We start from the raw sequence: 14,714 nt of genomic DNA, 5'->3' as shown, positions 1-14,714 counted from the left end.
TGCAACTTTACTTACAACTGTGAAAAACTAACAACCACCTAATTTGTCTATCAGTGAGTAGATATAGACATAAACTAAATTCATATGCTAGAATATAATATAGCAATTAAAATGAATAAATCAAAGCACATTTATTAGTCAATGGATTGTCTTTTCACTAAAAATCTAGGTAAATTTTTTTAAAGAAAAATAAATTTAAAAAAATAATAAGGACTCTTCCCTTAACCCCAATTTACCTCTAACTTCTGTTCTGTCTTTATTTTTTTTAATATTTTATTTTTAAGTAATCTCTACACCCAACATGGGGCTCAAACTTACAACCTTGATATCAAGAGTTTCATGCTCTGACTATTGAGCCAGCCAGGCATCCCTGTACCATCTTTGTATGGCTTATTCTGGTATGAAGCTTAGGAACTGTGAACAAATTTCCATAAGCAGGAAGACAAGAGCTCAGAGGTTCTGTCCCATACAGTTCTCAAGTTTCTATCACATGGAGAAGTTCAAACCCTACATCTAGATACCCCTGAAGAATGTCTAAGTAATTCTTTGACCACATGTTAGTGATGAAAAAAAAAAACTGAGAACGATGCTAATATACTTTAGCTCTAAGAAACTACTCAGAGTACTCAGAGAAAATGGAATTTTAATATGTGGATTTAAAATCCTTAGCAGTTAACTATGCATTCATCCATTGGTGAGTGGAAAAGAATCCACAATGCAGAAAGAAGACTAGAAAATCTTTACTCTTAAGAAAGAGGGTTCAGTGCTTCCTCCCCTTTAGGGGAGAACATTACACTCAACCCACTTTACCAAATTTCCAGAGTCTAAGGGAAAAATGTGTTGGGAAGAATATTCAGTGGGAAATCAGGAGATCTGGGCTTGTGATTATTCTCCATTTGCTCCCACCCCAGATTTATTCTCTGCCCTACTCCAAGTTCTGAGAGGCTGGACTCTGGATTATTTTACCCAGGCATCCAGTTGGGTTTGCCCAATGGGAGGCACTGACAGGAGATGGGAATAAGGAAAGCAAGAAATTGGGGAATTTCTCCCTCCTTTCCTTCCTGCATTGGTGCCACATTTGGGGCAGTGGCTGTGTCCCTCTACAACAGGTGTCAGGTAACATCTCCCCCAGGCTGTGGCTCTCAGAGGATTTAAGGCCTCAGGGAGATAATAGCTTCCTGCTGTCACTAGTTTCTAGGTGTCTGCCATGTGGGTTTCCTTAAGTTTACCCACACCTCTATAAAAATGACCTCATGAAAGTCCCTTCAGTTGAATCATCAGACACTGCCCCTAACAAGCTGCCCCTAACAAGCTGCAAGTGCCAAAACAAACCACTTCTCCATAAGCCTCAGTTTACTATTAAGTGAGGGAAAGACAGATGACATTCAAAGTTTCATCCACATTGAACATTCTTCAATCCACTTGAGCCTGAGATAGGGTAGAATCCTCAAGTTTTTTCAGCACATCTGTTTAAAGATGCTCCTTTTAAGAGAAAGCTACAGATGTTTGCCTTCCCATTTTCATTCCTTCTGAAGGAAATGTTTCAGCAGAATGAACTTGAGTTGACAGCCTGTTGGGCCAAACATTTTCTTAAATTTCATTTCCCTCCCCTGCTCTGAGTCTTTGCAGAGAGATGCAGGGTTATCAGCCCTACTTAGATAATACTCACTGACAGGGACAGCTCAGAGCACCAGAGACACCAACAAGCTTTTGGAAGCCCAAACTGATTTCAAGTTCCAAAACGACTTTGCTTTCCTGCCCTCTTTGCTCTCCAGTTCTTTTCCCTCTTTTCCAAACTCACCTCCTACTCCCTCCTTCATTTACTACTTCTTATTGACTCCTGTCCTTTTTGTGTCACTTCCCAAGACTATTGGGGGTACAAGAAATACAGATGTCTTGGTCCCATAGCCTCAATGGTTTATTCAAAGACCCGAACAGCATCAAGGCTGATCAGCAGCTTCTGAGCCTAATGCCAAGAAGCCCCTGCCTCTGCAGGCTATCAGTACCTCTACTGGAGTAAGACACCTCACAAAGCAGTCCACCTGGAATGGATAAGCAGCTGGCATAAAGGATATCTGGGGTTCTTCCAGCTAGGCACAAGGTAGAGATTGCCTGCCAGAACTGCTGACATGATCTGAATGTTTGCTTACTTTCTATTTGAGCACTCGTTCCAGGGCTGGCAGGAAACTTAATTTCAGTCTGTTTTGGCATCCTTCATCTCTGTGTCTACAGAGAAGGCTATTTCTGGGTCACCAAGGCACTAGAGGACCTTCTGGTCATCAAGTCATACTTCATAGCATGGCCTCTTCAGATCTGAGTGAGCCTCCTTGCTGCTTCTTCAAGGCTGTTCCTCAGACCTTGGATCTTTTTATAGGCCTCCTTGGATAAACCACAGAGGCATTGCTTTCTCAGCACACTTCCAGGAAGAGAGGGCCAGGTTCCTTCTTCAGGATTCACAGACTCCTCTGCTCTCATCCACTCTAAACAGGAATTACAGTCTTCAAAAGGGAGGAAATCCTTCTCCTTCCTGTTTCTGATCAAGACACATTATCCATGCCCTGAATCTTCTCTTCTCTTTGGGCTTAGCCTTTTAAAGGCAAAAGTCAGGATTTCTGTCTTCTGCCCTACCACCTGCTTCCCCTGATTCAATAAGCACAGCACTAGCCCATTGCTTGAATAGGGGAAGGAAAAAGGAAGGGGCTAAGAGAGAAATATGAAAATAGATTACACATTCAAAGCTTCAGAGTAACACCATTCTTATCACAACGGATGTATACTTTCTTCAGTTCACATTTTAGCTAATGTCAACCTCCCAACCTCACCTCCACCACTACATAGCTTTAACAATAAGTGTTAAACACTTTCCTTACACAGATAACAACACAGGGACACATGTTTAGTGAGTTTTGTGAGCATTTCCATCATGCACCCATTCCCAACCAGCAGCCCACTGGGCCCTAGATACAATTGTCGGGGGTCTCTCAAAGCATCCTAGTGCTCTCTTAGACTGGTGCTAAGGAAATAATCCAAACAGCCTGGGAGTGCCACTGAAAGGGAGACAGGGAAAGAATCTTAAACAAAGCTCAAATCAAAAGCACAGGCTTTCCTGCAGGCAGGTTTTGAGTCCAAACTCCCACTTTGCCAACCATGAACAGTGTGATTTTAGGCCTCAGTTCCCTCTACTGTAAAATGTATATAACAACAGTACCTACTTGCTGCCATGAAACATGAGAGTGTACACAATGCACCATCTTTAGCATTTGAGTGCTCAATAGGTTATCCTTGCCTTCATTAAGACTATCTAGAGGAGCCAAGATGGCAGAACAGCATGGAAGGTTTTTTTGTGTCTCACATCCATGAAATACAGCCAGACCAACACTAAACCATACTGCACACCTAGAAAACTGATTGGAGGATTAACCCAACAATATGCACAACCTGAACCACAGAACTCAGCAGGTACCTCGTGCAGAGAGGTGAACTGGGGGAGAGAGAAGCTGTGGAGGGCAGGGAGCCATTTTTGTGTGTGAAGAGAGAATGGAGATGGGGGGAGAATATGGGAAAAACAGCCCCCAACCCAAATGCAGCTGGAGAGAAAGTGGAAAGTGGAAACAGCTGCAGGGACTGAACTAAAAAGGGAGAAAGGAGAAAGGAGAGGGTTTAAATTCCATTAAGACTCTATAAACAGGGGGAGCTCAGAGTCTGAAACACCATAGCTCAATACCTGGTGGTGTTCTGGTGGGAAGGGTGAATCCCAGGAGCAGAGTGAAGTCCAGGGGTCTTTGGGCCACATGAGAGGCAGTTCCCCTGCTGGGAGGACACCTGGTAGAGGTGGTGTGTCACCCCCATCCCCCGCTACAGGCAGAAACCCAGATGATCTGGGAGAACAATCATATTTGCTGGTGCTGGAACAAAGTCACTGGGGATGAAGCCTGGGTGCCAGATGTTGTGATAGGCCACAATCCCAGAAACACTGCTGCTACATGATCGTGTGAAATTTTTCTGGGGCATGCAGGCTGGCACCAGGCCACAGACTCTGGGCATTGGCAGCAGCACGGTCCTGCAAACGTTCCTGGGTGTGGCCATACCTGGCCATTGCTCAATAAGACTCTCCCACAGAGGGGCAGAACAGGTCAAATCCACAGTTCCTCAAAAATAAGGGGTCAGAAAAAACAGCCGCATCTGAGATAAAACTCAGGAGGGAGGTGCTGCATGGGTCTTGGACATGGACTGTGTAAAAGCAGAGAGTGGATGGAAGCCGAAGACAAAGGACAGGTGCTTGATTGCTGATCAGGGAGAACAGAGTTCCGATACTACAGTCTGGCTAGCTGGGTGATGCCATTATCATAGCTCCTGTGCATGCACATACACACCTACAAGCACCACAACAATCCACCCCAGTAAGCTAAGCAGCGCCATCTACTGGAGAACAGAGCCGTTACACTAACCCCTGCGCAACTGGGCCAACCTTATTCTTCAGGAACAAGAGTCTCTCCACCTGCTTAGTTTATGGACTATAAAGCAGTTCATAGTTTGATTTTTGGGGAAATGAAGTAATTTCAGTCGTATTTCAGTCTGTTTGCCAGTCCATCTATTTAATTTCTTTTTTTTCTTTTATCTCTTTTTCATTGGTTTTCTTTTTCTTAAATACAGAAAGAGAGAAAACTTATTTTTATCTTCAATTTTTACTAAAATATTTTTCTTTAATTTTTCTCAACTATATTTTCTACTTTTGTGTAAATTTTTCAAATTCTATTTTTCTTCTATCATTTCATTTTATTCTGCTTCAGTGTATTCATTTTTTCAAATTTTAAATGATTTCCTTTTTCTTTTCTTTCCCCTTTTTTCTCTATCTATCAAGCCCCTTTCAACACCCAGACCAAAACACACCTAGGAAATATAATCATTTATTTGATTTTGTGTGCATGTGTGTTTTTAATTTTTTAACTTTAACATTTTTTTAATTTTTATTTTTTTTATTTTTTTACCTCATTAATTCCTTTTCTCCCTTCAAAATGATGAAATGAAGGAATTCACTCCAAAAGAAAAAGCAGGAAGGAATGACAGCCAGGGACCTAACCAACACAGATACAAGCAAGATGTCTGAACCAGAATTTAGAATCACAAAATGAGAATACTGGCTGGAGCCAAAAATACATTAGAATCCTTTTCTGAGGAGATAAAAGAAGTAAAATCTAGTCAGGATGAAATAAAAAATGCTATAACTGAGCTGCAATCTCAAATGGATGCCGCAGCAGCAAGGATGCATTAGGCAGAACAGAGAATCAGTGATATAGAGGACAAACTACTGGAGGATAACAAAGCAGAAAAAAAAGAGGGAGACTAAGGCAAAAGAGCACGATTTAAGAATTAGAGAAATCAGTGACTCATTAAAAAGGCATAACATCAGAATCATAGGGGTCCCAGAAGAGGAAGAGAGAGAAATAGGGACAGAAGGGTTATGTGAGCAAATCATAGCAGAAAACTTTCCTAACCTGGGGAGAGACATATACATCAAAATCCAGGAAGCACAGAGGACTCCCATTAGATTCAACAAAAACCGACCATCAGCAAGGCATATCATAGTCAAAGTCACAAAACACTCAGGCAAGGAGAGAATCATGAAAGCACCAAGGGAAAAAAAAGTCCCTAACATACAAGGGAAGACAGGTCAGGTTTGCAGCAGACCTATCCACAGAAACTTGGCGGCCCAGAAAGGAATGGCAGGATATATTCAACGTGCTGAATCAGAAAAATATGCAGCCAAGAATTCTTTATCCAGCAAGGCTGTCATTCAAAATAGAAGGAGAGATTAAAAAGTTTCCCAGACAAACAAAAATTAAAGGAGTTTGTGACCACTAAACCAGTCCTGCAAGAAATTTTAACGGTGACTCTCTAAGGGGAGAAAAGATGAATGAATGAATGAATGAATGAATGAATACCAAAAGCAACAAATATTAGAAAGGACTAGAGAACACCACCAGAAATTCCAACTCTACAAGCAACATAATGGCAGTAAATTCATACCTTTCAGTACTCACTCTAAATGTCAATGGACTCAATGCTCCAATCAAAAGACATAGGGTAACAGAAAGGATAAGAAAACAAGATCCATTTATATGCTGTTTACAAGATACCCACTTTAGACATAAAGACACCTTCAGATTGAAAGTAAGGGATGGAGAACCATCTATGATGCTAATGGTCAACCAAAGAAAGCCAGAGTAGCCACTTAAATCAGACAATCTAGACTTTAAAATAAAGACTATATCAAGAGATGAAGAAGGGCATTATATCATAATAAAGGGGTCTATCCACAAAGAGGACCTAACAACTGTAAACATTTATAGGCTAAATGTGAAGGCAACCAAATATATAAATCAGTTAATCACAAACATAAAGAAACTCATCGATAGTAATACCATAATAGTAGGAGACTTCAACACCCCACTCACAGCAATGGACAGATCATCTAATCAAAAAATCAATAAGGAAACAATGGCTTTGAAGGACACACTGGACCAGATAGACTTACCAGATATTGTCAAAACATTTCATCCTAAAGCAATGGTATATACATTCTTCTCCAGTGTACACATTCTCCAGAACAGACCACACACTGGGACACAAATAATCCCTCAGCAAGTACAAAAAGATCGAGATCATACCATGCATATTTTCAGAACATAATGCTACGAAACTCGAAATCAACCACAAGAAAAAATTTGGAAAGGTAACAAATACTTGGAGACTAAAGACCATCCTACTAAAGAATGAATGGGCTAACCAAGAAGTTAAAGATTAAATTAAAAAGTACATGGAAGCCAATGAAAATGATAACACCACAACCCAAAACCACTGGGACGCAACAAAGGCAGTCATAAGAGGAAAGTATATAGCAATCCAGGCCTTACTAAAGAAGGAAGAAAGATCTCAAATACACAACATAACCTTACACCTTAAGGAGCTGGAAAATAAAAGCAAATAAAACCAAAAATCAGCAGAAGACAGGAAATAATAAAGATTAGAGCAGAAATTAATGCTATTGAAACAAACAAACAAAAAACAATAGAACAGATCAATGAAACCAGAAGCTGGTTCTTTGAAAGAATTAACAAAATTGATAAACCACTAGCCAGTTTGATCAAGAAGAAAAAGGAAAGGACCCAAATAATTCAAATCAAGAATGAAAGAGGAGAGATCACAACCAACACAGCAGAAATAAAAACAATAATAAGAGAATATTATGAGCCATTATATGCCAATAAAATGGTCAATCTGGAAGAAATGGACAAATTCCTAGAAACATATACACTACCAAAATTGAAACAGGAAGAAATAGAAAATTTGAACAGACCCATAACCAGTAAGGAAATCCAATTAGTAATCAAAAATCTCCCAAAAAACAAGAGTCTGCAGCCAGATGGCATTCCAGGGGAATCTTTCCAAACATTTAAGGTAGAGTTAACACCTATTCTCTTGAAACTGTTCCAAAAAACAGAAATGGAAGGAAAACTTCCAAACTCTTTCTGTGAAGCCAGCATTACCTTGATTGCAAAACCAGACAGAGACCCCACCAAAAAGCAGAATATTGACCAATTTCCCTGATGAACATGGATGCAAAAGTCCTCAACAAGATATTAGCCAACCGGATCCAACAATACATTAAAAAAATTATTCACCATGACCAAGTGGGATTTATACCTGGATGCAGGGCTGGCTCCATATCCATAAAAGACCAATGTGATTCATCACAACAATAAAAGAAAGGACAAGAACTTTATGATCCTCTCAATAGATGCAGAGAAAGCATGTGACAAAATACATCATCCTTTCTTGCTAAAAACCCTCAAGAAAGTAGGGATAGAAGGAGCATACCTAGAGATCATAAAAGCCGTATATGAACGACCCAATGCTAATATTATCCTCAATGGGCAAAAACTGAGAGCTTTCCCCCTAAGGTCAGGAACAAGACAGGGATGTCCACTCTTGCTACTGTTATTCAACATAGTATTGGAAGTCTTAGCCTCTGCAGTCAGACAACACAAAGAAATAAAAGCATCCAATTCGGTCCAGAGAAGGTCAAACTTCCACTCTTCGCAGATGACATGATACTCTATATGGAAAACCCAAAAGATGCCACCAAAAAACTGCTAGAACTGATTCATGAATTCAGCAAAGTTGCAGGATATAAAATCAATGCACAGAAATAGGTTGCATTCCTATACACCAACAATGAAGCGACAGAAAAATCAAGGAATCGATCCCGTTTACAGTTGTACCAAAAACCATACACCTAGGAATAAATCTAACCCAAGAGGTGAAAAAATCTACACACTGAAAATTATAGATAGCTTATGACAGGCATTGGAGAAGGCACAAAAACAATGGGAAAAGATTCCATGCTCCTTGATAGTGCTAACAAATATTGTTAAAATGTCGACACTACCCAAAGCAATCTACATATTCAATGCAATCCCTATCAAAATAACACCAGCATTCTTCACAGAGCAAGAACAAACAATCCTAAAATGTGTATGGAACCAGAAAAGACCCCGAATAGCCAAAGCAATCTTGAAAAAGAAAACCAAAGCAGGAGGCATCACAATCCCAGACTTCAAGCTATACTACACAGCTGTAATCATCAAGACAGTATGGTAATGGCACAAGAACAGACACTCAGATCAATGGAACAGAATAGAGAACCCAGAAATGGACCCACAAACGTATGGCCAACTCATCTTTGACAAAGCAGAAAAGAATATTCAATGGAATAAAGGCAGTCTCTTCAGCAAATGGTGCTGGGAAAACTGGACAGTGACATGCAGAAAAAAGAACCTGGACCTCTTTCTTACCCCATACACAAAAATAAACTCAAAATGGATGAAAGACCTCAATGTAAGACAGGAAGCCATCAAAATCCTTGAAGAGAAAGCAGGCAAAAACCTCTTTCATTTTGGCCACAGCAACTTCTTACTCAACACATCTCTGGAGGCAAGGGAAACAAAAGCAAAAATGAACTACTTGGACCACATCAAAATGAAAAGCTTCTGCACAACGAAGGAAACAATGAGCAAAACTAAAAGGCAACTGACAGAATGAAAGAAGATATTTGCAAACGACATATCAGATAAAGGGTTAGTATCCAAAATCTATAAAGAACTTATCAAACTCGATACCCAAAAACCAAATAATCCAGTGAAGAAGTGGGCAAAAGACATGAATAAACAGTTCTCCAAGGAAGACATCCAAATGGCCAACCGACACATGAAAAAAATGCTCAACATCACTTATCATCAGGGAAATACAACCAAAGCCGCCATGAGATACCACCTCACACCTATCAGAATGGCTAGCATTAACAACTCAGGCAACAACAGATGTTGGCAAGTATGTGGAGAAAGAGGATCTCTTTTGCATTGTTGGTAGGAACGCAAGCTGGTGCAGCCACTCTGGAAAACAGTATGGAGGTTTCTCAAAAAATTTAAAATAGAACTACCCTACGACCTAGCAATTGTACTACTAGGCATTTATGCAGGGGATACAGGTGTGCTGTTTTGAAGGGGCACATGCACCCCAATGTTTATAGCAGCACTATCAAGAATAGGTAATGTATGGAAAGAGCCCAAATGTCCATCAATGTATGAATGGGTAAAGAAGATGTAGATAGATAGATAGATAGATAGATAGAGATAGAGATAGAGATACACACACACACACACACACACACAAAATGGAGTATTACTCGGCAATATATGTACACACACAATGGAGTATTACTCAGCAATAAAAAAATGAAATCTTGCTATTTGCAACTATGTGGATGGAACTAGAGGGTATTATGCTAAGCAAAAATAGTCACAGAAAGACAAATATCATATGACTTCACTCATATGAGTACTTTAAGACACAGAAGAGATGAACACAAGGAAAGGGAAGCAAAATATAATATAAAAATAGAGAGGGGGACAAAACGTAAGAGACTCTTAAATATGGAGGGATTAAATACTCTTAAATACTGGGAGGGATTATGGGAGGGGGGATAGGCTAAATGGGTCAGGGGCATTAAGGAATCTACTCCTGAAATCATTGTTGTGCTATATGCTAACTAATTTGGATGTAAATCTTAAAAAATAAAAAATTTAAAAAAAGATTATCTAGTACATGTGCCCCAAACTCTTCTGAAGCTCTTCTGGCCCCTTCCTGTCCATGGGGATCTAAAAAGACATATTGGTTACAAAAAAGACAAAGCAGACATATGGTTACAAAAAAGACAAAGCAGAGGTATCTAGGTGGCTCAGTCAGTTAAGTAAGTGACTCTTGGCTTCAGCTCAGGTCATGATCTCATAGTTCATGAGATCAAACCCCACATTGGGCTTTGTGCTGAAAGCACAGAGCCTGCTTGGCATTCTCTCTCTTCCTCTCTCTCTCTGCCCATCCCTCTATCTCACTCTCAAAATAAACAAACTTTAAAAAGGAAAAGCAAGTAACATGGTGCCCATGGTGCAATCTCAGGAACCAGAAATACTACATTTGGTCTCCCAGTGACATGTCAGGTGATAATTCACTAGGCATTGCATTGGACGCTACTAATGCATGTACAGCTTCACCAGCATAATAGAAGCACTCGCAATCCCAACATGGAGGGTTGCAGAAGGCTCTTAGAAAGCATGATGCCTAAAACCAGTCTGGAAGAAAGAGTTGAAAGTTTCCAGGTGGGTTGGAGAGATGAAAATGAGGGAGATTCAAAACAGTAACTTTAGAGCATGCAAAGTAGAAAGTGAAAATGGAAGTCAGGTCATAAAGAGCCTTGCAGATCATACTGAGAACTTCAGACTTTATTCTGAAGCTACTAGGAAGTCACCAAAGGATGTTAAGAAGTGAAATAGATTTAATTTTAAAAATGAAATCTGGTGTTAGTGTGGGAAATGAGTAGGAAGCAGAAAGACCTGTAGTAGGAAAACAGATAGGAAGCAATTGTAGTAATCCAGGTAAGAGGTGATAGTGCTCCAAACTAAGTCAGTGGTGATGGCAAAGAGAGGGTGCATAATAATAATTATAATAGATAATATTTTTGTTTCCTATATGTCAGACACTGTTCCAAGGCTTTTTATGGGTTAAGTCATTTAAAGTTCATCTAAGCTCTTTCTGTCAGGTTTCTTTATTATTCCAAATTATCAGATGGGGAAAATGAGGCAGGGTCACACAGACAGCAAGCACACAGAGCCAGAATTCCAACTTGGGCAATCTTCTCCAAAGTTCTAACCATCATCCTGTGCTCCTAGGAGATTAATGGAAGGAATTACCAAATTGGTTGTGGAGTTTTGATAGAGGGAGAAGTCAAGGGTTTTGTCTAGTCTTGGATAACTGAGTTGATAATGAAGAAAAAGGAATTGCAGAGGATGATGGACTCGTTTGGGAGAACGTGACTTTCACACGCCCACTAGACATCTAAGGAGAGATGTCAAATAGGCAGTTGGCACCTTGGCAGCTGGAGGGAGACTGTGTCTTACTCACATTTAAGTCCTCAGCACCTCAACTGTTAGTAGGTACTTAATAAGTGTGCATTCGATGACTGAAAATTTGGGAGTCATCAACAGAAACTATGAGAGGACTTGTGATCACTCAGTTAAAGAATATAATGTAAGAAGAGAAATGGATCAGTGGTAGATTCTATCTGAGAAAGAACCAACATCTGAGGAGTACACACAGGAAGATCAGCCACAAGGGTGTTCATTCAACGTATTTTAAATCCTCCATCTATAAAATATGGAAAGCAATACTTCCCTCCTTACCTGGTGGTGAGGAAAGGAGGGTGACAAGATAGGAAATAGAAAAATTATCAGCATTGATTAAAATTATCAACACTTAGTTTATAACTAAGCATCTAATCTGCTATGAGAAAATACCCAGCAAGACTTCTAAATAAAAGGATGACTTGGACAGTGAAGAACACGAATGAGGGGAGGATAGAGTCTGGCTGGCCAGTGCAAACCCTACCAGGCTCTGCCTATCAGACAAGGCATGACTTGAATCCTACCCCTGTCAGAGACTTTTCCTGCCCACTTCACTTACTGATGGGACCTTGTACAGACACAGCATCCCTGAAAATGTACACTAGCTGGGTTCATTTCAAAGAAAGCCAGGCTACTTCAAATCCATATTTAGCTGCAAAAATCCCAAACCAATGATTTCTGGGATACCAGAATTTAGGATAAAATGAAGATTATTGAAAAATATATATACATACATACATACATATTTAAATTTTTTTAATGTTTATTTCTTTTTGAGAGACAGAGAGTGCAAGCGGGGCAGGGGCAGAGAGAGAGGGGGACAGAGGATCCAAAGCAGGCTCCGCACGGACAGCAACAAGTCCGATATAGAACTCAAACACATGAACTGCAAGATCATGACCTCAGCCGAAGTCAGACATGCAACCAACTGAGCCACCCAGATGCCTCTATTGAAATATATTTTTTAAAGGAGTTTGTATTATTTTTAATAATGTTTACTATCCATTCACTGATAAAAAGGTGAACTATTACTTGATTTTTCCCACAGACACATAATACTTAGTGGCATTCCCACCAATATATAACATCTCTAGACATTTGATTTTATTATTCCTAAGCAGGTAAAGTTTATTACCATCATTTGTTTTTTGTTTTTGTTTTTGTTTTGGGGGGTGTTTTGTTTTGTTTTCCAGAAAGGCTGCTTTATTGGAAACTATTCTGACATCATTTTTCAGACTCCGTGGCAGTCTTGGGCCCAGGGATGGGAGTCCTCTTATGACCATGGGGGGGCAGGGGTAGGGTCTCCACACACCAGGGCTCATTTTCCTATGGCTCCTGTGAATGGCAGCTGAGGACTTGATGGAACAGGACTTGATGGTCCCAGGCCCTCCACCGCGGGAAAAGCTCAGGGCATTGCCCTGCATGGCTCCCCCAAAGGCCAACATGACCAGCCCACTGCCACCTCTGCCAGTGGAGTTCACCACAGAGATATTCACACCTCACACACCATCTCTGGCCAAGTGGCTCTCCTTGCCCTCCAGCAGCTTGCAGTAGGTGGTGATCTCAATGTCCAGGGCCAACTTGACGTTCATGAGCTCCTGGTACTCACACAGCTGCAGTGCCACGTCCTGCTTGGCTTGCTGCAGGGCAGCCTCTAGCTCCTCCTGCTTGGCATGTGCATCCTTGAGTGCCAGCGCCTCCCCCCCCCCCACTCTTCCTCCTTAGCAACAGCAGCCTCCAACATAGCACATTGGTTCTTTATATTGTTGATATCAGTCTGCAGCCTCTGAATCTCACAGTTCATCTCCAGAGTCTCCATTGGGGTTTTCCAGAGGTCATCCTCGTGCTTCCTGGCCTGGGCCTGGAGGGTCTCAAACTCGGTCTGGTACCAGGCCTCAGCCTCAGCCTGGGTGCATACTTGGCTTTTATCTCCGTTATGATGCCATCCAGGTCCATGGACAGCACCACAGATGTGTCCAAGATCTGGGAGTGCCTGCTCTGGCTCAGACAAGGTCTTGAAGAAGTTGATCTCACCATTCAGGGCATCCACCTTGGCCTCCACCTCCATCTTGTTCATGTGGAAGGAATTCACATCCTTTTCAGCAGCACGAACTCATTCTCAATAGCCATTCAACAGTTAATTTCAACCTCCTACTTGTCTTAAAGTCTTCCACAACATCCTGCATGTTTCAAAGATCTGCCTCCAGGTGGCCCCCGTCCAGCTGCAGCAACTCAAGCTGCCTCCACAGGCCAGCAATGTGGGCCTCAAAGGTGTCATGGAGATGGCTGCTCTAGGCTGACTTCTGCTCCTACAGCAGGGCCTGCTTGGTCTCCAGCAGCTTGTTCTGCTGCTCCAGAAACCACACCTCATCAATGAAGTAGACAAACTTGTTGTTGAGGGTCTTGATCTGCTTGTGCTCCTCCTGGTACATCTGCTGGATAGAAGGGCTGATGTCCACCTGCAGCAGAGCCAAGCAGACTCTGATTGATGGTGACCTCACAGATCTCAGTGCCAACTGGACACCTGTAGGCTGAGAACAGGGCTATGCATGGCCAAGAGGCACCCAGACCATAAAAGTGGCTGTTGCTGAAGTTTCTGGGGCTAACGAGCTCAGGTGCACCTGGGTGGCCCACCCCAATAAAGTGATGGAACTGGAGCTGAAGACCTGGGAGCTTAAGTATGTAGACATGCTGGCTGGACCAGGCTGGACATAGTGGCAGGTACAAGGGAGCCGAACTCCCTTACCATCATTTGTAATGGGTCAGTCAGATGCAGAGTTGTCAGATATACCAAATAAAAAACAAGATGCCCAGTTAAATTTGAAATTTAGATAAATAATTTTTAGTACAAGTATGTCCCAAACGTTACATGGCCTGACATGTACATAGAACTAGACATACTATATTTTATTTGGATAGCTATTCTAATAGCTATGATCTTCTTTTTGTAGGATTCATAACATGAATCTGTCTCAGAGATTTGAAGCCCTCTGGTGTGGCAGATAAAAGAGTTCTATCCTTGCTGGTTAGGGACTAGGTCTGCTGAGGTGAGAGCAGGCTGGGTGGCTGGTTCATATATAAGATGCAGCCTGGATCTCTGGTTCTCCATATTCACTTCTCTTCTGAGCTCTCAAACCTACCAGGAAATCCCAAAACTCTGACAAAGAAATAGGTTGGACAACTTGAACATCAGCTCTG

The 14,714-nt window shown here is 41.3% G+C and overlaps 1 pseudogene; it reads right to left on the bottom strand.

Annotated features, from left to right (window-relative positions):
- Nucleotides 1-14,206, bottom strand: part of LOC125153763 (keratin, type II cytoskeletal 7-like) — a 32,531-nt pseudogene extending 18,325 nt beyond the window's left edge.
- Between the last annotated feature and the right edge of the window lie 508 nt (nt 14,207-14,714).

The sequence above is a fragment of the Prionailurus viverrinus genome, chromosome A2 (genome assembly GCF_022837055.1).
Source record: "Prionailurus viverrinus isolate Anna chromosome A2, UM_Priviv_1.0, whole genome shotgun sequence".
Classification (NCBI taxonomy): Eukaryota; Metazoa; Chordata; class Mammalia; order Carnivora; family Felidae; genus Prionailurus; species Prionailurus viverrinus.
The sequence above is the reverse complement of the archived record's forward strand: the minus strand, read 5'-3'. Positions and strand labels throughout refer to the sequence as shown.